At 38.6% G+C, this 23,230-nt stretch overlaps 1 protein-coding gene across 2 annotated transcripts in view; it reads right to left on the bottom strand.

Moving 5' to 3' along the window:
• The window catches only part of SCFD2 (sec1 family domain containing 2), a 547,542-nt gene that overhangs the window by 202,418 nt on the left and 321,894 nt on the right, over positions 1 to 23,230 (bottom strand). The gene's annotated exons all lie outside the window — the stretch shown is intronic.

Raw genomic sequence — 23,230 nt, 5'->3', positions numbered from 1 at the left:
GGGGGCAGTGAGTTGAAGATAATGGTGATGGAATAATTTGGAAAAGGATAGTGAGAATAGCAGCACAACTGGAAGAATGCAATCGATGTCACTGAATTGTACATGTAGAAATTTCTGAAGTGGTGTATCTTTGGCTATGTACATTTCCACCAAAAAAAAAGGTCATCCAAGGGCGAGAAGGGAGAGTGTTGACATGTCCTGGGGTTGTTAACCAATGTCATAAAACAATATGTGTACTGACTGTTTAATAAGAGACTATTGGTTCTGTAAACTTTCGCCTAAAGTACAATAAAAAAAAATTATAAATTGGATGTCATCAAAATTTAAAACCTCTGCTCTGTAAAAGATACAGTTGAAAGAAGAAAAGAAAAAGCACAGCTGATAAAGAACTTGTATCTAGAATATAAAGAAATCTCATAAGTTAATAATAAGAAAACAAACAACCCAATTAAAAAATGAACGAAAGATGTTAATAGAGACTCACCTAAAAAGATATATGAATGGTAAATATGTACATGAAAAGATGTTCAGCATTATTAGTCATTAGAGAAATGTAAATTAAAACCAAATGACACTTAACCATATGACCCAGCAATCCCACCTCTGGGTATTTACCCAAGTAAAATAAACCTTATGTTCACACAAGAACTTATGCATGAATATTTATAGAGGCTTCATTCATAATTTCAAAAATAGAAACAACCAAAATGTCCTTCAGTTGGTTAATGGATAAAGAAACTGGTACCTCCATATACTGAAGACTACAATAAAAAGAAATGAAATACTGATACATGTAACCAAATGGATGAGTGGATTACCCATTATGATAAGTGAAAGAAGCCATATTCAAAAGGCTGCATACTGTATGATTCTATTTTTATGAAATTCTGGAAAAGACAAAATTATAGGAATAGACAACAAACAGATTAGTGTTTGCCAAGGGCTGGGGTATGGAAAGGGGTTGACTACAAAGAGAGAGTTGTAAGGAGTTTTGAAGGCGATGGAACAGTTCTGTATCTTGATTGTAGTAGTGATTATATGACTGTACTCATTCATCAAAACTCATAGACCTTAACACCCAAAACACTGAATTTTACTGTACGTAAATTAAAAAGTGGATAAAACTTAATATGTCCTGTAAATGTCCATCAACATAGGACTGCCCAAATAAATTATGGGCAACTCTACAAAGGAATAAAATTTATCTGTCAAAAAAATATAGTAGGTATTTACATGATAGCCAGTTGCTGTCGAGTTAGTTCTGACTCATGGCAACCCCATGTGTCAGAGCAGAACTGTGTTCCACGGGGTTTTCAATGGCTGATTTTTTGGAAGCGGGTCACCAGGCCTTTCTTCCAAGGCATCTCTGAATGGATTTGAACCTCCAACCTTTCAGTTAACAGCTTAACACATTAACTGTTTGCACTACAATAGTAAGAAAAGACATATAAGAGAAAATAAGTTGTAGAAGTATAGGCATATGGAGATCTTACTTTAATGAATATATGCATGTGTATGTGAGTAACCCTACTGGGAAAACAGTATGGAGAAACACTCCCTAAAATAGCAAGAGAGAAATTTTCAGAGAAGTTGGATTATAAGGGACTTTCATTTTCTATGATTTACATATTATACTTACAGGTATACATTTTTTCATAATGCAAAGTTATAAAGACAAAAAAAATCTTACATCTTGAGCTAAAGATATGCATGTATTTTCCCACAAAAGCACAGAATTTAGATGAATTCATGGCAGGTACTTAAAAATGGGTTTCAGCAATAATTTTAAATGGAAGCTTGATTCTGAGCTTAGACTCAGATTTGAGGGTAAGATTGGAAGTCTCCCCTTGAGCCAGCATTTGTGTGTAGTTTAATGAAACCCATCCCAACAGTACATTACAGAAATATTTGTATTGCCTATCAGCAACTGCTTGCCAAATTTCAAAGAACATTTTAAGTAACCAATGAAAAAGACAAACCAATATGAGACACATCCTGTAAGCACAGGTGCACGTACAAGCAAAGCTTTTCACAGCCTCTAATCCTGAAGTCTCTCGAATCTAAAGTTGTCTTTTCACAGAAAAAATACCTAATCACGTTAAAACCTCATATATTAGTTACAGGCCAAAGAACTCACCCTGGCCAAGCAAGGCAAGGCAATCTACGATAAACATGACAACAGTTCCACAATGAACATAATGTCACAGTTCAACCATATGCTGGGAAGATAGATCTTGGATATTTTCTTGGAGCATTCCACTTCCACGTAAGCCAGAATTTGGACATTTTTATTAAGATTGTATTCAGTGAAAATGAAATGGTGGTGCTATGGATCTTTTTAAGGGGCTTGGTCCATGTTAGACTTTAAGCCTAACATTGTTTGAAAATTAATTGGAAACACAAATTGACCCTTTAAGAGCCACATGATTCCCAGAACTTTCCTTAATAAGAACAGCATGTTGAAGAGATACAAGCCCAGAAAAATTCCTGCTTTCTGATTTACTGAGCTACTTACTGGAATTCACTAGAATCCATTCAAAGAGCTCTGTAGATGTAGTTGTGGTTGCTCTTACACACCCCCTTTGGAGTTGGCAAATCCTTTCAGGAGGCTGAAGAGAGTTCCATGGACCAGGAGTCTGCCAAAATGAAATCACCTTTCCCTGGCCCATCTTCAACTGTAAAGGCAACTGGATTTTCTTGGATATGACTTTTCAGACTGATAATTGGGCTCCTGTATATTTCCTTACAGATGTTCAAATTTTCACAGAAGAGCTTGTTTTAAATGGCTCTCATTTTAAGACAGTCTGGCTTTAATGAAAATGAATTTGAATGGAGAGTTTTATGTGGCAGTCATGCCTTACGTCTGAAAGCAGCCGAGCCTTATCCATTATAAGTTTTACTCTAAGTACAAAGGGGTGTAGACAAAGAACAGAAAAGAACACACAAGCTTGTTAACAGAAAAAATATATTTATAGTATTTTAATAAGACAAAAATATTCCTTCAAACAGAATTTGCATTCTGAGATCTCCTTCTGTCAGCACCATAATTCTTTCTCAAGATGGTCATTTGGTTGCTCTAGCCTAGTGCCTTCAGAATTCTGAAAAGCTCTTTTATGCTATCACTTTCTATTTCATCAAAGAGGAAAATGATAGGTAGGTAGGTAGGTAGGTAGGTAGGTAGATGCGTAGGTAGATTCTTCCTTTGTGGGATCCCCATTTGGAATCAGAGATTGGTTCTCAGTCCATTGTCTAAAACACATACCATAGGTGTCAATAAATAGTCTTTCATCCTTTCTTTCTAATCCTTCACTCTTGACTCTCTCATTTCCAATCCAAGTTGCATCTCGATTGAATAAGAGCCTTAAAATATCAATTTCATTAGATAACTTCCTTGCTCAAAACATTCCACTGGTTCCCAAGTGCCCACAGAATATAGCATGAATTTCTCTTCCTGTCTCTCAAGACCCTCTGTGATCAGACACCAACATACTCTAAAGTCCTTTAGCACATTTTTCATCACATTTTAAAACAAATTTCTAATGGGAAGTCTTCTCTCTGATTCCTGCCTTTGAATGCCAGGCCCTAACCAAATTCTTCACTGTCCTGAAGTTCAAGGATATCTTTTGCATGAGGACTGGCTGCCCCATTCTGGCCTCTGCTGGATCACAATAGCCATAGTAATAAAAACAAAACAAAAAATAACAATTACCACTGAGTTGACTCATGGTGACCCCATGTGTGTCAGAGTAGAATTGTGCTACATAGGGTTTTCAATGGCTGATTTTTCAGAAGGAGATTGCCAGGCCTTTCTTCCAAGGTGCCTTTGGGTGGACTCAAACCTCCAGCCTTTTGATTATCAACCAAGCACAGTAATCAGTTGCATCACCCAGGGATCCAGCCATAGGAATAGCTACCACTTAACCAGTGCTGCCTGCACATCACAGACTTCTCATATATTATCCCATTTCATCATTATGACAACCTTGTAAAAAAGGCATTTTGATCCCCATTTTGCAGATAAGGAAATTGGAGCTCAGTGACATGAAGTGACTTAAGACCATGTTGCTGTTATGAAATGGTGAATACAAGATTCCCTTCCAAGACTGTCTGACCCCAGAGCCACTGCTCTTTCCACCTCTTCATCCAGCTTTCATTCTTCTTTTCTGCACTGAACCTCATCCAGATTTCTCTTTGGTGTTATTTATTTAATACTTAAACTGATTCTACCTTGAATTGCTAATTATGTGGCTTGCTTGTGCTGATTTGCCAACGTGGCTGTTAGAGGACAGTCACCTCACACTACTAATCAACCACCTCTATCAACATCTAGCACAGTGCTATAGGCATAGCAAAGATGCAGTGGGTGAGTGTGGTCTGAACTCCTTCATATATTCCTGTTTCAACTGGATTTCCCCCAACATTCTATTTCTGTTTATGGCACTGACGCTATTTGCTGAATTAATGTCATCAAATGAGGTAACAGATCTTTAGCTGAGCTCATGTAACTACTGGAGTGTGAGAGTCATAAAGAATATGAAAGAGGGAAGTGAGTTTGACTAAATTCAGTTATCTAGAATCACTGAAGTGTTGAATGAATGGAGTTCAGTGAATCCTCTGAAGAAGGATCTTTATTTACAAACAATCCACACTGTAAATTTGATACTTTTTTCTGGAACCACAGCTCAATTTCGTAAGATGAGGTTCATTCAAACCAATATTTAATTTCCTATAGTGTAATAAAAATAAAATAATTTGAGCTGCTATAATGTTTCATTACAGAAGCTTGCTAGTGTGTACAATGGAAAGCATGTAGCTGTATTTAACCCAGATTCTTTGCTTTGTTCTGACTACTTTGACTGAAAATTTCTTTAATGTGCCCCAGATTGTGCAATGATAAATATCTCTATTCTTTGGGCTTCCTATCTTTTCTGCAAACCAAAGCCACATCCAGTTCTTCCCCAGCACATACTTGCTCATTGTCTGTTAGTAGCAAATTCATTATGGAACTTTCAGCATTGCCAACAAACACTGTACTTTTTTAACGGCTCATAATTTATTGATGAATTTTGTAAAGGACTTTTACCAAGAGGTGAAAATGATAGCTAATTTTGAAAACAGAGGTTAAAAGATTTTAAACTTGTTGATACAAAATCTTCCACGAATGAGATAAGGTCCTTGCTGAAATAGTTTCTCAGGTTTTGGATCTTTATTTATTTTCTTTATTGGGTAAAAGAAAAAAGAAAAAGAAAACCACAGGGACTTTTCAGTCTCTAAATCTGTTACTAGCATATGCTGTGCGTGTTTTCATAAAGACTTTTTATCGTGTGGTCCTTAAGCAGCATATCCATGACAGCTGGTTAGACTGGAATATAAACAAATTGCTCAGAAGAAGCAATTATTGGGTCAATAGTATGCCAATTAAAAGAGCTTGTGCAACCATCTGTGGCATCCCCAATGGCAGAGGCTTGTTTCTAGAACCCTCACTGCTGCTGCATCTTATGTTGCCGCCATTAGTTTTATGGATGCCTGAGACATTCTCACTGATGATGACGAGATCAAAGGTGTTAGTGGACCTGGCAGATTTATGTGGTATGTTTTACACTTAATAGGGATTTACAATGATTACACATAACTTGGGAGAGAGACATAAAGAGTTTCTTTGGAGTCAAGTTGCTCTAACTACACTTCTATGCAGTACATATCAACATCACATTACAGTTACCCATTTACAACACTTGTGCACAGTAAAACAGCATTTACATCAGGAGATAGGATGTTCAGTATAACTAAGTGAATAACTGGTGCACTCAACTAGGGTCCAACAGATTTTGTGAAGTGTAAGAATTCAATTTTGCAAGAGTAAGTACGGGGTGAGAACGAGCGGAACAAAGAGAATCAGTCATATTGTCTCCACCTTTGAAAATGGAACAGGTCACTTTGTACATGTGGCTTAGGGTTGGTTTGATGTAGCTCTTAAGATATGCACAAATGGTGGCTTCAAAAACTGTGCTTCACTATTTCAGTGGTAATAAAATTACTTGGAACTGGTGGTGCCAAAATACTTGAGTTTTATTCTTGTCAGGCATCCCATAGCGCAGCTCTACTTCCAGTCCCTACCCAGGTCTTCATTTCTATTGTCTACCGCCCTCAGGAGATGCCTCATTTTTATATTTATCTTCTTTTCAATATAGCAGCATGAAGCATAAAATGCTCCACAGCGTTAAGATAAGCTGAGGGACAAATAGGCTGTATCAAAAAGGTAAAACACACCTCAAATATATTTAGAGCTGAGACCTGGGTCTCAGGGATCTAATTCAGATGGAGACACACTTATCTCAGCAGAGCTGGATAGTGCTTCCGATGACTTCTGGACCCTATGGCAACTGATAACTCTGATGTGGTTTACAAAGTTGGTCCCAGCTGGGACTGTTACAGTACCATGATTTTCTCCCATTTTCTATATACCATGGTGCTAGAATTGCCATCAATTCCCCATCCCAAATCTGGAAGTACGTAAAATCATTACACTGATTTTAACAACCTCATATTACAGACATTTATTTCTATGTAGGTAGTATAAGACTTCTCTTTAAAAAAAAAAAAAAAAAGAATCAAAAGATTTGAGAACGCTGGGCCCTTATTCTGGCACGGCCACAATCAGCGAGGGCTGAGTAAGGGTGCACAGTCCTCGTGGTGTGACTCAGGTCTGCTTTTCACATTCCCATGACCTGTCTGTTCCCTGCAAACATCTGAGTTTGAAATTCCTTTAGGATTTAGAATAAGATACACTGCAAAAGGCCGTTAGTACTCTTATGCTTTCATATCTGTATAAATCAATCCTGGTAGTAATATGGAATTTTACCAAGATGTATGACTACATTTAAGATGCCACTGAATGCATGAATGTGTTTGAGACTTGATGGGGATAGAGTAGTGGACAAAGCACTGTTTCTAAGGACTCCATTACTGTCTGATTTATATCAGTTAAAATATCACATTTTAATAATAAAAACCCCAAATGCACAATTTTATGTATTACAGATCAGTTGGAGATCATCAAAGCACCAATACGTGCCAGGCAGATTAACAGACTTGGGACTGTTTGGTTGAAAAGTATTCTGATATGCAAGGCAAGTCTTGTAAAAACAAAACCAAAAACAACTGTCCGCTTACCTATGTGTATCAGTATTTTGGCAATATTTTTAATTTCAGCAGAGATTGTTGCTGTTTACTAACACCCATATGCTCCTTTATATTTCCCTGACTCCCTTGCAGTTAGATTAGCCGTGTGACTGATTCTGACAAATATGAACCAAAGCAGCTGCTGGCAAGTCAACTCCTGGTCATAGTGATCCCATGTGTATCAGAGTAGAACTGTGCTCCATAGGGTTTTCAATGGCTGATTTTTCAGAGTAGATTGCCAGGCCTTTCAAAGTGCCTCTGGGGGTCTTGAACTTCCTCAACCTTTGGGTTAGCAGCTGAGTGTGTTAACTGTTTGTACCACCCAGGGACTCCAGACCAGTTGCTGTCAAGTTGACCTGACTCACGGTAACCTCATGTGTGAGTAAACATTATTTGTGTAACTCTCAGGCTGATATGGTTAAGTGTACGTGTCCCTTCTTCATTCCCCTTTTACCTCGTACTTCCTACTCAGTTCCACCCCGTTTGGCAGCTTCAGGCCATAAAACAAGATGGAGGTACTTGGGTCCCTAAGTCATTAACTGGAAGAGAATTGTCTGACCCATATCAGGTTGTGATACGAGTGAGAAATAAACCTCTGGTGTATTAAGCCACTGTGATTTCAGGATTTATTTGTTATCACAGTGTAGTTTAGCATGTAAATCAAGAACCAACACAAGACAGAGAAATAATTGGATGCCAAGGATGATATAATATTACAATTATCATCCATAATCACCAATTTCAAATTTTTGTGTACATCAAAATGCCTTAATTCTTTATAAGCATTATTTAAGCTTATATTCTAAAAAAAAAAACAAAAAAAAAAACCATGAATTTTTAAAGATCTCATTGTTGTGGTTATTTTTATAAACATTTATATATTTTATTTTATAAAATACATTTATTCTAATCAAATACTATTTTTTTCAGATATTAGGGCTTCATGCAAAATTTATATGGAATAAAAAGGATTCCACTTAAAAAAGTGTTAGAAAATCACTAGACTAGACAATATTAAAGGTTCTATAAAATAATAAGATTCAATATTTTCTTCTACCCAACAAAAGCAAAACCACTGCTTTCAAGCAACAAAGAAGTTGTAATCACATCTATGAAATTCATACCATATTGCTGATTTCACATTCTACTAGGGGTAACAGGAAAAAATATCAGGAGATGTAGGAAATCCTAAAAGAATGGATGACTCCTGTTATTTTTTATTCAGTATTTAATTGGTTTTTAGGAAAGGAATATGAAGCTATTACTAATGAAACTTATAATAATGTCTAGGTCTGAAACATGGACTTAAAACATGGGGTATGCTTTTGTGTCTTGATTCATATATCAGGATTGTGATACTGTGTGTATTATTGCTGAGTAATAAATTATCTCAAAACTTAGGGGCTTAAAACAACAAGCATTTATAGTCTCACAGTTCCTGGGGCCAGGAATTCAAGAGTGGCTTAGCTGGGGCACTCTGGGTCTGCAGGATCTGCTCCTAAGATAGTGCATTCATATTGCTTGCAAGTTGGTGCTCATTCACCATGTGGACTCCTCATAAGACTGGTTGAGTGTCCTCACAACATGGTGGCTGAATTCCTCAAGAGGGAGTGATCCAAGAGAGATCAAATTGAAGCCATAATATCTTTTATGACCTAGTCTTGGAAGACACACTTTGTCAGTTCTGCTATATCCTATTAGTTATGTAGGTCTGTCCTTTTCAGTGTGGGAGGATACTACACAAGGATGTGAATACCAAAAAGTGAGAATCACTGGGGGCCATCTTGGAGGCTGACTACCACATATTTCTCTTCTAAGAGGTAAGTCTCATCCACAATTAAACATGTAAAGATGACCACACATCCAATCTATGCTTATCAGTCGGAGTGAAATGTCTCTCCAAATATGTTCACCTTAATCATACTTTTAAAAAATGTCATATTTTAAGAAAACACTGGAGAATTGTCATGAAGATGTGCACATCCACAAAGGGATGGTTTGGCCTCCAAACAATGGATTTCCCACTGGAAAAGATGCAGCTGAAGGATGCCAGAAACATGTTTATTTAAGTTTGTTACTAATCTTCTTATGTACTAATACACAATTAAAAACACATTACACCAATGTTCATTGTAGCACTATTCACAATAAACAAAAGGTGGAATAAATCTAGAAGTCCATCAACAGATGAATGGATAAATAAAATGTGGTATATATAGATATACAATGGAATATTACTGAGTCATAAAGAGAAATGAATTTCTGAAATATGCCATGACACGAATGAACCTTGAAAATATTATGCTGAGTGAAATAAGTCAGTCTTAAAAAGACAAATATTCTACGATCCCACTTACATGAAAATATCTAGAATATGCAAACGTATAGAGACCAAAACTTATTAGTGGTCACCAGGAGTAGGGAAGGGGGAGAAAAAGGGAGTCATTACTTAGGGGGCACTGAGTTCCTATTAATGGTGGTGGAATAATTTGGAAAAGGATAGTGGTAATGGTTGCACAACATGATGAACATAATCAATGTCAGTGAATTGTACATGTAAAAATTGTTGAACTGGCAAATGTTTTGTTATATATTTTTACCACAATTACAAAACAAAGAATTAAAAATAAAACAACAAAAACCTCCCAGCTTTGTTCGACGCATCATGTACTTTACCTTTCTGAATCCAATATAAAAAAAGGAAATAGGTACTGCACTGCCTGGAAATTGTAACTTTAAGGCAGAATTCAAATATCACAACAAATATTGAAACTTGTGAGAGTCGAAACTCAATGGGACTGCCTTGTTTCTCCCGGTCTATTACGTTTGTTGCCTTTGACAGGGTGAAGTCACCACTTTTCTATCACACTCTATTTAGTGGAAAATATTTGAGTTTTCCTTCTCTGACATGTTTCCACTTTTGTAGGTTTTACTGTACATGGAAGAGCTCTTGTATAAGATAAAATATTCTCTGGGGGGAAAAATCCCATTTATTAAACTAGTTTCCTCTTTAGTTTGTCCCAAGACTATTATTTTCTCAGCTGAATATTACCATTCTTATTCTAATTTCTTCCATTTATGCTTAAAGAAAATGTTAGATTTCCAGACTTAGCAACCTATTTGAGACCCAGAATCACTCTGAACTGACTACCTTACTTGGATTGTCTTCTTGGGACTATGTGATGGTTATCCAAATGCTATCTCTGGTTTGTCTTGGAGCAAGGTTGGGCTGAACCTTCAAAGTTTGAAGTACTAGGACAAATTCTTTCTTTTGGGACAGAGAAACCAGAAAGTACCTGGATTTTATAAGTCAGAACAATAATGAGGCCACAGGCCCTACTTCTAAAAATAAAAATACTACTTCACCATTCCACACAATGGCAATGGGTCTAGCTAATGAAAACCCAACTGTATTATACATTAATCAAGTTGCATCCTTCTAAAGAAGCATGGGTGAGAAGAATGGAGGCTAGGAAAACATCTCAGTAGAGCTCTGCTTTCAAATGCTGAAGGTAAAAGCAGATCAGATGGAACCAGGAAAGGCACTGTGGGAATCAGATGATGCCCACATCAGTGAACAGAGAAGTAAAAGTGATGGCTTTGAGCCAAATAAAGGCAGGAAACAGATGGCAGCAAAATTACAGCATCTGACTAGGCTGGAGATCTTAGGTGGCTGTCAACTAACAAATAAATGAAGTAGGGAGACTTAACATATGACAAATGGTGTTGAAAAAATAAACTGCTGATGCTTAATTCTCAATAATTGTCCATGTTTCTGTGAAATTTCATGCATTTGTGAGCAAAGATTAATTAAAATGAAGAAACAATGTGAAAGAATAATAATTATCTGGAAGAAAATTTCTAGATAATTATAACAAAACACGAGGGTTAGAGTGGGGAAAGAAGTACAAAAAAGTTTTGTTAAAAGTTGTTTCTTGTTGAATGAAGAAATCAATTTGCAAAACAATACTACAGTATTATCCCTTTTAATACAATTTCACTTCTGTTTATACAAAACAATCTATCAATATGTTTATATCCATTTGGATATGGCATAGAAAAAGCATTGTTAGGACACCAGATTTCTCCAGTGGTTAACTGGGAATAGAGGGGAAACATTTGAATACTTCTGTATTATTTAAACAAAAAACAACGAATCCGTTTTAAAATATTCTTTTAAAATAAAAGCTTTAAAAATAATAAATTTCTCAAAATATATTTTCAAAATATGAAGTCTCCCTTATTGTTTGACATTGATGTGCTGGTTATACGCTTCCTGCATTTTGTAAGTCAACATGTCACAGTGAATGTTAGACATTGTGGCCACCCTGGAGTTGGCTACTTGGATCTCCCCTCAAGGAAGAATATGCCTTTCAGCTGCAAGGAGTGCAATTAGTGGACAGCTTCCAGCTGTTAACCCATCAGCACCTTCCTCTGCCTCTGAGCCAAAGCCAGACTTCTACCATGCAGTACCAGCCAATGACAGAGCATGGTGAGAGCACTAGGGCCTGACAGTTTGTGCCTTGTGGAGTCTCCTCTACTAGGCGATCTATGCTCCTGAATTCCCCATTGGGTTGACCAAGCCTTTGTCAGACCTGCACTGTAGTCTGAGGCTCTCCCTGTACAATCCTACTTCCTCCTTTTTTCCTTTCACAGTTGTCAGAGCAACATCACCTTTAAGGCTTTTCCTGCTCAATTCTGCTCCTGCCCCCTTTTATCTTTCACAGGCATTACCATTCTTCTCCCAACAGAGCTCTAACTCCATCTCAGCTTCTGCTTCTTGGAGGACCCAACCAACACAGACATCTTTTGGGGTTCTATATAGTTTACAGTTGTTGTTAGGTGCCATTGAGTCGGTTCCAACTCATAGCGACCCTACGTCTAGGTCTGTCTTTCAGCCTTACTTGTGCCCTCAACAAGATAGGCTATTGATAAGAAAAGAGGCAGCAGCAGAAGAAAACATTTACTTTCTGATTTCATAAGTTGGACAAGACAAGAAGCAATAACAACTTAACTTAAATTTAAAGTTCCAGGTAGCTTAGTCATCTGAATGGTCAATCAAATACATGAAAATCAAGAGATGTCTGAGAAAAATTGTTGTTATGCGCCGTCGAGTCGGTTCTGACTCTTAGTGGCTGTGATGGATAAGATTGTATGTCAACTTGGCTAGGCCATGATTCTCAGTGTTTTGGCAGTTGTATAATGTTGTGATCAGTTTCCTGTTGAAATTTGATATGTTATCACCCCCATGATGGAATCTGCCGAGTGGTACTGGCAGGGGCAGGGCCTGTGGCGGCTCATCGCCCCCTCAGCCTTCATCTCTCCGCCCTCTGATGGCTACTACCTTCCTGCTCGCCTTGCTAAGGTTTTTGGCTTGTTCCAGACCCAGGAACTGGCTTTTGTTGTCTCACCTCCGATTCTTGGGACCTGAGCTAGCCCCTTACCTGTCAATCTTGGAATTCGTCGACCTTCACAGCCTGTGACTGGGAGCCCTGCTCTCCGACCTGCCAATCTTGGGTTCACCAGCTTCTGCAGCTGCATGAAATGGGAGAGGCCACTACCCTGATTCACGGACTTGGGACATTCTAGCCTCTACAATCGTGTGAGCTCTTTCCTTGATATAAATCTCTGTCTATATATATTTATATGCTTTACTGGTTTTGCTTCTCTAGAGAACCCAGCCTAAGACAGTGACCCTATGTACAACAGAATGAAACACCGCCTGGTCCTGCGCCATCCTCACAATAATTGCTATGCTTGAATTCGTTGTTGCAGCCACCATGTAAATCCATTTCGTTGCGGGTCTTCCTCTCTTTTGCTGACCCTCTACTTTTTTTTTTGTGCTTTAAGTGAAAGTTTACAATTCAAGTTAGTTTCTCATATAAAAATCTATGCACATATTGTAATGTGACCCTAGTTGCTCTCCCTATGCTGTGACAGCACACTCCTCCTTTCCACCCCAGATTTCCTGTGTCCATTCAACCAGCTCCTGACACTCTCTGCCTTCTCATCTCGCCTCCGGACAGGAGCTGCCTATTTAGTCTCATTTATGTACCTGAGCTAAGAAAGAAGCCCACTCTTCACAAGTATCATTTTATGTCCCATAGTCCAGTCTAATCTTTGTCTGAAGAGTTGGCCTCAGGAATAGTTTTAGTTTTGGGCTACCAGAGAGTCTGGGGGCCATGTCTTCTGGGGTCCCTCCAGTCTCAGTCAAACCATTAAGTCTGGTCTTTTTACTAGAATTTGAGTTCTGCACCCCACTTTTCTCCTGCTCCATCAGGGACTCTCTGTTGTGTTCCCTGTCAGGGTGGTCGCTGACCCTCTGCTTTACCAAGCATCATGTCCTTCTCCAGGGACTGGTCCCTCCTGAAAACATGTCCACGGTACACGAGACAAAGTCTCGCCATCCTTGCTTCTAAGGACCATTCTGGCTGTACTTGTTCCAAGACAGACTTGTTCCTACTTCTGGCAGTCCATGATATATTCCATACTCTTTTCTAACACCATAAATCAAAGGAATCAATTCTTCTTCAGTCTTCTGTATTCATTGTCCAGCTTTCACATGCATAGGAGGGGACGGAAAACACCATGACTTGGGTCAGGTGCACCTTTGTCTTCAAAGTGACATCTTTGCTTTTTAACACCTGAAAGAGGTCTTTTGCAGCAGATTTAACCAATACAATATGTCATTTGATTTCTTGACTGCTGCTTTCATGGGCGCTGATTGTGGATCCAAGTAACATGAAATCCTTGACAACTTCAATCTTTTCTCCATTTATCATGATGTTGCTCATTGGTCCAGTTGTGAGGATTTTCTTTATGTTGAGGTGTAATCCATACTGACGATTGTGGTCTTTGATCTTCATCAGTAAGTGCTTTAATCCTCTTCACTTTCAGCAAGCAAGGTTGTGTCATCTGCATATCGCAGGCTGTTAATGAGTCTTCCTCCAATCCTGATACTGTGTTCTTCATAGGGTCCAGCTTCTTGGATTACTTGCTCAGCATACAGACTGAATAAATATGGTGAAAGGACACAACCCTGACACACACCTTTCCCGATTTTAAACCCTGCAGTATCCCCTTCATCTGTTCGAACCACTGTCTCTTGGTCTATGTACAGGTTCTGCAAGAGCACAGTTAAGTTTTCTGGAATTCCCTTTCTTTGAAATGTTATCCGTAAGTTGTTATGATCCACACAGTCGAATGCCTTTTCATAGTCAAGAAAACACAGATAACATCTTTCTGGTGTTCTCTACTTTCAGCTAAGGTCCATCTGACATCAGCAATGACATCCCTTGTTCCACATCCTCTTCTGAATCTGGCTTGAATTTCTGGCAGCTCCCTGTCAATGTACTACTGTAACATTTTGAAATGTCATCAGCAAAATTTTACTTGCATGTGATATTAATGATATTGTTCGATAATTTCCACATTCCGTTGGATCATCTTTCTTTGGAATGGGCACAGATATGGACCTCTTCCAGTCGGCTGGCCAGGTAGTTGTCTTCCAAATCTCTTGGCGTAAATGAGTGAGCGCTTCCAGCATTGCATCCATTTGTTGAAACATCTCAGTTGGTATTCTGTCAATTCCTGGAGGCTTGTTTTTTGCCAATGCCTTTATTGTAGCTTGGACTTCTTCCTTCAGTACCACCAGTTCTTGGTCATATGCTACCTCCTGAAATGGCTGAACATTGACAAAATCTTTTTGGTACAATGACTCTGTGTATTCTTTCCATCTTCTTTTGTTGCTTCCTGAGTCATTCAATTTTTGCCCAGAGTCCCTTAATATTGCAACTAGAGGCTTGAATTTTTTCTTCAGTTCTTTCAGCTTGAGAAATGGCGAGTGTATTCTTCCCTTTTGATTTTCTAACTTGAAGTCTTTGCACACTTCATTATAATACTTGACTTTGTCTTCTTGAGCCGCTATTTGCAATCTGTTCAGCTCTTTTACTTTCATCATTTCTTCCAGTTGTTTTAGCTACTCTATGTTTGGAAATGCTGGTGGTGTAATGGTTAACAGCTACAGCTGCTTACCAAAAGGTCAGCAGTTCGAATCTACCAGGCACTCCTTAGAAACCCTATGGGGCAGTTCTACTCTGTCCTACAGGGTCGCTATGAGTCAGAATCGACTCGACGGCAACGGGTTTGGTTTTTTTTTTTTTAACTCTATGTTCAAAAGCAAGTTTCAGAGTCTCTTCTGACATCCATTTGGGACTTGTATTTTTTTTCTGTCTTTTTAATGACTTTTTGCTCTCTTTATGTATGATATCCTTGATGTCATCCCACAACACGCCTGGTCTTCTGTCATTAGTGTTGAATGCATCAAATCTGTTCTTGAGATGGTCTAAATTCAGGTGGGATATATTCAAGGTCGTACTTTGGCTCTCGTGGACTTTTTAAAATTTTCTTCAGCTTCGACTTGAACTTACATATGAGCAGTTAATTGGCCTGTTCTGCAGCTGGCCCCTGGTCTTGTTCTGACTGATGATGATGATGTTGAGTTGCTCCATCGTCTCTTTTCACAGATGTAGTTGATGTGATTCCTACGTGTTCCAACCAGTGAGGTCCATGTGTACAGTCACTGTTTATGTTGTCAAAAAAGGTATTTCCAATGAATAGACTGTTGGTCTTGCAAAATTCTATCATGTGATGTTAGGTGTCATTTCTATCACCAAGGCCATATTTTCCAACTACTGATCCTTCTTCTTTTGTTTCCAACTTTCACTTTCAAATCAGCAGTAATTATCAACACATCTTGTTTGCATGTTTGATCAATTTCAGGCTGCAGAAGTTGGTAAAAATCTTCAACTTCTTCATCTTTGGCATTAGTGGTTGGTGCATAAATTTGGATAATGGTTGTATTAACTGGTCTTCCTTGTAGGTGTATGGATATTATCCTATCACTGACAGCATTGTATTTCAGGATAGATCTTGAAATGTTCTGTATAACAACGAATGCGATGCCGTTCCTCTTCAATTTGTCATTCTTGGCACAGTAGACCATATGATTGTCTGATTTAGAATGGCCAATATCATTCCATTTCAGCTCACTAATGCCTAGGATACTGATCTTCAAGCATTCCATTTCATTTTTGACACCTGGTTAAAGAGTAAACACATGATCCAACCTGAACCAATCAGATACTGTAATCTATAATAATTCTTCACCCGTTCCCTCTTTATTTAGTGTATGCTAGCTCAAATAGAGTTCTATTACTTGTAACTACAATTCCTAACTAATATATTTAACAATTTAGTCTCTGGTCACGTCTAGTATACTGATGCACTGGAGTTTATTTAATGGAGGTTTCTAAAAAGTGGGCTGAAAAGGTAAGTCTCTAAAGAAAATATTACTTTCCCAGGGATTTCCATTATAAAATGATAAGTTTACACCTTAAAAAGTATAATTCCAAGAAATGAGGACAGTGTGATGTCGGGAATTGAACACTGGTTTGAGTCTGAAGACCTAGTTTCGAATGCCAGCTTTGCCACTAACTGGTTATGTGACACTAGGCATGGTTTTGTGATTTGTAACATGTAGGGCGTTTTGTGATTTGTAACATCCCTACAGGGATTCTGGACTAATTTATTTCTAAGGTCCCTTCCCACTTTATAATTCTATAATGTGCTTAGTACTATTTCTCCAGAGACTATGACAATGCCTAGTACATAATATGTGCTCAATAAATATTTGCTGAATTGAATAAATGAATAAGTAATTAAAAAGAACTTTAAGGATATTTTGAGTCTTTAACTAGAATCAAGTACATCAAATTGATTGAAATCTTATGGACAAAAGGAATATGACTTATTTTTCTCTCTTCCTTAAACTTTGCTGTAGTTTCTGGGATTTTGCTTTCTTCCCAGCCCAGCCTAGGCTTCATCATCCAATATTTTAGCCCGTCTTGTGAGCACCCTCATCCCCATCACCTCCTTCTGCTGCTACACTGTCCTGTTAAACCTGAACTTGAGGCAAGCCCCTTCAGCTATCGTCCTGTCCTATACCAGGTTTGCTGAGCAAGTAACATAAAAACTAAAACTACAGTAAGAACATTTTGATCATGGATCCTTGATCAAAAAGAGGAAAAACATGAACAGAATTTCCAATTCTTATATAAACCAGACTTCCTGGGCCCACTGAGACTGGGGAAACCCCTGAATCTATTTCCCTGATATAATCTTTAAGCTTTGAGCTGAAACTATCCCATGAAATGAAGTCATCTAGCTCAACCAGTAAAGAATGTTGACCTTGAGCATTGTACTCTTTTAAGGAATTATCTATATGAGATCAAATTGACAACAGTAACTCTAAAACACAGAGGAGATGTTTATGGGACAGAGAGTCTAATTTAATGGTGGTGAAATAATATGGGTAGAGACAGTGAGAATGGTGGCATACTTCAAAGAATGTAAACGATGTCATTGAACTGTACATGTAGAAAATGTTGAATGAGTGTATGTTTTGTTATGTATATTTTCTTTTCATTTCTTTCTTTTGTCTTGGAACACTTTATTGTGGTTTGGAGCCCTGGTGGCATAGTGGTTAACAGCTTGGCTGCTAACCAAAAGGTCAGCAATACAAATCCACCAGCTGCTCGTTAGAAACCCTACAGGGCAGTTCTACTCTGTCCTATAGGGTCGCTACAAGTCAGAATCAACAGAAACGGGTTTTGGGGATTGTGATTTAGGTGAAAATTTACATAGCAAATTAGTTTTCCAATGAAGGATTCTTATACAAATTGGTTGGAATCCCTGTAATGCATCAGCACTCTCCCCATTTCCTCCCTGGGTTCCCCGTTTCCATTAGTTTGGTTTCCCTGTCCCTCCCTACCTTCTCATCTTAGGTTTTGGGCTTTTTGGTCTCATATAGTTGATTGTTCAAAGGAGCACATTCTTTATGGGTGTTATGGTTTATTTTATATCCCCGTCTATTATTTGGCTGAAAGGTTGCCTCCAGAAGTGTCTTCAGTTTCAAGTTAGAAGATTGGCTTAGGGCAATAGTCTTGGGGGTTCCTCCAGTCTCTTTCAGACCAGTAAGTCTGGTCTTTTTTTTCTTTTTAATTTGAATTTTGTACTACATTTTTTACTCATCCTAACCAGGACCTACTATTGTGATCCTGGTCAGAGCAGTCAATAGTGGTAGCCAGGCACCATCTAGTTCTTCTGATCTCAGGTTAGAGAAAACTGGGGTTCATGTGAGCCACTAGTCCTTTGTACTAATTGCTTCCTTGAGTCTTCAGTTTTTTCTGTTCTCCTTTGCTCCAGGCGGGAAGAGATCAATAGCTGCTTCTTAGATGGCCACTTGCAAGCTTTTAAGACCCTGGACTCTATTCACCAGGGTAGGACGTAGAACATCTTTTTGAACTGCATTTTGCCAATTGACCTAGATGTCCCCCAAGACTATGGTCCTTAGCCTTCAAGTCCAGTAGTTCAGTCCTGATGTCCAGTAGTTTCTATAACTGTGAATGCTATGTGTTCTATTATATATGTAAGTATACACCCAGCATTTACAAGTATACATGTAGAATAACCATACCTATATATCTGCGCAGGTATACTCCCATACAACTGCCTTCACCTATTTAGCAAACATATTAGCCTGTGTATCTACTCACAAATTATTGTTTGTTATTACTGTTGTTGCAGGATTGTATATGTAATAGCATTTACCATAGTTGCCCTTTATTCTTGCCTTGGTCACGTTGTGCTGACTTCCCCCATGTTGTGTATTGCCTTTCCCTTCACCAGAGTTAACACGTGTCTACTATCTAGTTAGTGATTCCTCCTCCCTGCCCGCCCCATCCCTGGTAACCATCAAAGAATGTGTCCTTCTGTGTGCGAACCTATTCTTGACTTTTTATAATAGTAGTCTCATACAATATCTGTACTTTTGTGACTGACTTATTTCACTCAGCATAATGTACTCCAGATTCATCCATGTTGTGAGATGTTTTGTGGATTGATCATTATTCTTTATCATTGCGTAGTATTCCATCGTGTGCGTGTACCACAGTTTATTTATCCATTCATCCATTGTTGGGCTTTTAGGTTGTTTCCATCTCTTTGCTATTGTGAATAATGCTGCAATGAACATGAGTGAGCATATGTCTACTCGTATGACTGCTCTTATTTCTCTAGATATTTTCACCAAAAAAGTACAGCAAAATAATAATATATATTGTACTTCTTTGTATATTGTCCGTCTCCCCAGCTAGACTATAGCTTAATGAGGGGATGAATAATTGTCTATTTTGTTCACTGCTGTTTGTCCAGTGCTTAGAACAGTGCTGGGCACATAATGGGTGCTTAATAAATATTTGTGGATTAAATGAATGAATGAGTAGTAATTGTAAATATGGGTTTGTCCTTCAGAAAGGTATTTGGGCTGGAGATGTAAATGTGGGAATTTTGATAAGGGCATAGGGAGCACCAAGGGAGTGGAGGGGAAGTTTAAATTTTTCGTAGGGTAGGAGACGTTCCAGCAAAGACCTGAAACAGGTGAAGGAATGAGACATTCTTTCACTTACTATAGGGCTGGATCCTATTCTTCGCTCAAACACCAAAACCAAAAAAAACCCCGTTGTTGTCGAGTCGATTCTGACTCATAGTGACCTTAAAGGACAGAGTAGAACTGCCCCATAGGGTTTCCAAGGAGCGGCTGGTGGATTTGAACTGCTGACCTTTTGGTTAGCAGCCTTAGCTCTTAACCACTGTGCCACAGAACAAAACAAAAAACCAAACCCCAACCTCCAGTGGAGAGAGCAGCAAATTCCAAGGCCCTGAGGAAGGTGCAGACCTAGCATGCTGAGGGACACGAAGGAGGCCTGTGTGGCTACAGGAGAGGGAGCAAGGTGAGAGTGGTAGGAGGTGAGTTGTGAGAGGTCACATCATGTGGGATCTTGTAGGCAGCTGGGAAGACTTTGGCTTTTACTCTGAGTAAGATTCAGATAGATTTTCTGAGCAGAGTAATAACATAGTCTGACTTATGATTTCAAAGGACAATTTTGGCTCCTGAGATGAGAAAGGAATCCAGGGGAGCAAAGGCAGGAGCAGGGAGACCAGTTTGGAGACAATGTGATTTTGCCTGTTTGACAGCTGTTCCACAGTCATTATAAAGCCAGTTAGCCAAAATAGAACCGATTATTTCCTTCCCAGGCTTGCTTTTTTACCTTTTCTCCCCCAAAATGGTGACATGCAACACCTACTTGCCCAAACCAGAAACCCTCTCTTACAACTCACACCAGATCCTATTGACACTCCCCCTTAAGCACCTCTTGAAAGCTGTCACCTCCTCTCCGTCCCACAGCTCTTAGTATGACTGGCTAGTATCACTGCCCCAGACTACAACACCCTCCTTGTAACACAGGTCTTTGTTTCCAGTGTTGCCCCTCAGCTAAGTAAATCTTTAGACTCAAGTGTGATCACTTTAGGCTTCAGCTTCTACGATTCCCCTGTTGCTTAAAGGATAAAATCTAATTGCCTTAGCAGGTCACACAAGCTCCTCAGGACTTGGCTATGGCCTAGCCATTTGGACTGTACACTCATCACTTGCTCTAATGTATTCTAGAGTCTAGCCTTAGTAAACAATCTGTTGTTCAAAATACTGATTTAGTAGTCAGTTCCTGGGTGATGCAAATGATTAAGCGCTCGGCTACTGGTCAGAATCCACTTGACGGCAACAGATTTGGTACTAGCTGAAAGGTTGGTGGTTTGAACCCACCCAGACATGCCACAGAAGACAGGTCTGGTAATCTGCTACTGAAAGATCACAGCTTTGAAAACCCTATGGAGCAGTTGTACTCTGCACACATGGGGTTGCCATTAGTTGGAATCAACATGACAAAAAGTAACAAGATTTCATTTCTTTCGTTTTTACAAAACTCGCTTAGTGATTCTGATGCATCAGGATTTAGATCACTAGTTGTCACATGTCTGTCCCCATCTTTAGACTGTGAGTCATTAGGAAGCAAGAGCTATTTCTTATTGTTTAGTTGTTGTTGTTGCCAGCATATAAATTGTATTTACCCACCTCCCCTTTTCTTCTCCCAGTAGAAAACCTGATATGGGTCTGGTAACTTTTAGTAGACTTAGGACCAAACTATGCAACTAAAAATAGATTAAAAATAAACAATGCTACTGCAATAGAAAATTCAACTATCAAGTCTGCCATCTGCATCCAATGGACAATAGAATAACCATGCTACTCCTGGTAGCAAAGCATGGGGCTCCAACACATCACAGCAAAGAGGTGAGTTTCACAAAAACTCAGGTGACCTGTATAAGAATTCAGGCACGTTTATGGTATTTTGCTGTTTCCTTTGTACTAGGTTTTATTAGATTGTTGTTTTGACTGCATGTGTTCTACAGGAATTTATTGATATTTGTTTTATAGAGTGGCTTTTTAGTTATTAGTATTCAATGAAATATAGTACTGGTGCTTGCTTTTCTCACCCTATAAGCACAGTATGAATAATTCATTTATCAATGCATTTTGTTGCCTGCTACGTACCAATATCCCATAGCCAATATATTTCTTATTATATATGTAATTTAGCTTTGAAAAAATTTTTTTTGAGGGTAACATGTTAATTAACTCTATATTCAGAACTTATGATTTCATACAATATACAGGTCCATATACACATGGACCTAACCAGATGGATTATACAGGAATCAAATCGACTACATCTGTGGAAAGACATGATGGAAAAGCTCAGTATCATCAGTCAGAACAAGGTCAGAGGCTGACTGCAGAACAGACCATTAATTGCTCATATGTAAGTTCAAGTTGAAACTGAAGAAAATTAGAACAAGTCCACGAGAGTCAAAGTACAACCTTGAGTATATCCCACCTGAATTTAGAGATAATCTCAAGAAAAGATTTGCCGCGCTGAACACTAATGACCAAAGACCAGACAGGTTGTGGAATGACATCAAGGACATCATACATGAAGAAAGCAAGAGGTCATTAAAAAGACAGGAAAGAAAGAAAAGACCAAAATGGATGTCAGAAGAGACTCTGAAACTTTCTCTTGAACGTTGAGTAGCTAAAGCAAAACAAAGAAATGATGAAGTAAAAGAGCTGAACAGAAGATTTCAAAGCGTGACTCGAGAAGACAAAGTATTACAATGACATGTGCAAAGACCTGGAGATAGAAAACTAAAAGGGAAGAACACACTTGGCATTTCTCAAGCTGAAAGAACTGAAAAAAAAATTCAAGCCTCTAGTTGCAAAATTGAAGGATTCTATGGCGAAAATATTAAACAATGCAGGAAGCATCAAAAGAAGATGGAAAGAATATAGTCACTGTCCCAAAAAGAATTGGTCAACGTTCAACCATTTCAGGAAGTAGCATATGATCAGAAACTGATGGTACTGAAGGAAGAAGTCCAAGCTGCACTGAAGGCATTGGCAAAAAACAAGGCTCTAGGAATTGAAGGAATACCAATTGAGATGTTTCAACAAATGGATGCAGCACTGGAAGTGCTCACTTGTCTATGCCAAGAAATTTGGAAGACAGACACCTGGCCAACCGACTGGAAGAGATCCATATTTATGCCTATTCCCAAGAAAGGTGATCCAACCGAATGCAGAAATTATCGAACGATATCGTTAATATCACACACAAGTAAAATTTTGCTGAAGATCATTCAAAAGCAGCTGCAGCAGTATATTGACAGGGAACTACCAGAAATTCAAGCCAGATTTAGAAGAGGACGTGGAACCAGGGATATGATTGCTGATGTCATATGGATCCTGGCTGAAAGCAGAGAACACCAGAAGGATGTTTACCTGTGTTTTGTTGACTGTGCAAAGGCATTCAACTGTGTGGATCACGATAAATTATGGATAACATTGCAAAGACTGGGAATTCCAGAACACTTAATTGTGCTCATGAGGAATCTGTACATAGATCAAGAGGCAGTCGTTCGAACAGAACAGGGGATACTGCGTGGTTTAACATCAGGAAAGGTGTGTTTCAGGGTTGTATCCTTTCACCATACCTATTCAATCTGTATGCTGAGCAAATAATCCAAGAAGCTGGAC

This window comes from Trichechus manatus, unplaced genomic scaffold (assembly GCF_000243295.1).
Source record: "Trichechus manatus latirostris isolate Lorelei unplaced genomic scaffold, TriManLat1.0 scaffold00101, whole genome shotgun sequence".
In the NCBI taxonomy this organism is placed as follows: domain Eukaryota; kingdom Metazoa; phylum Chordata; class Mammalia; order Sirenia; family Trichechidae; genus Trichechus; species Trichechus manatus.
This window is presented reverse-complemented; position numbering and strand designations above follow the sequence as displayed.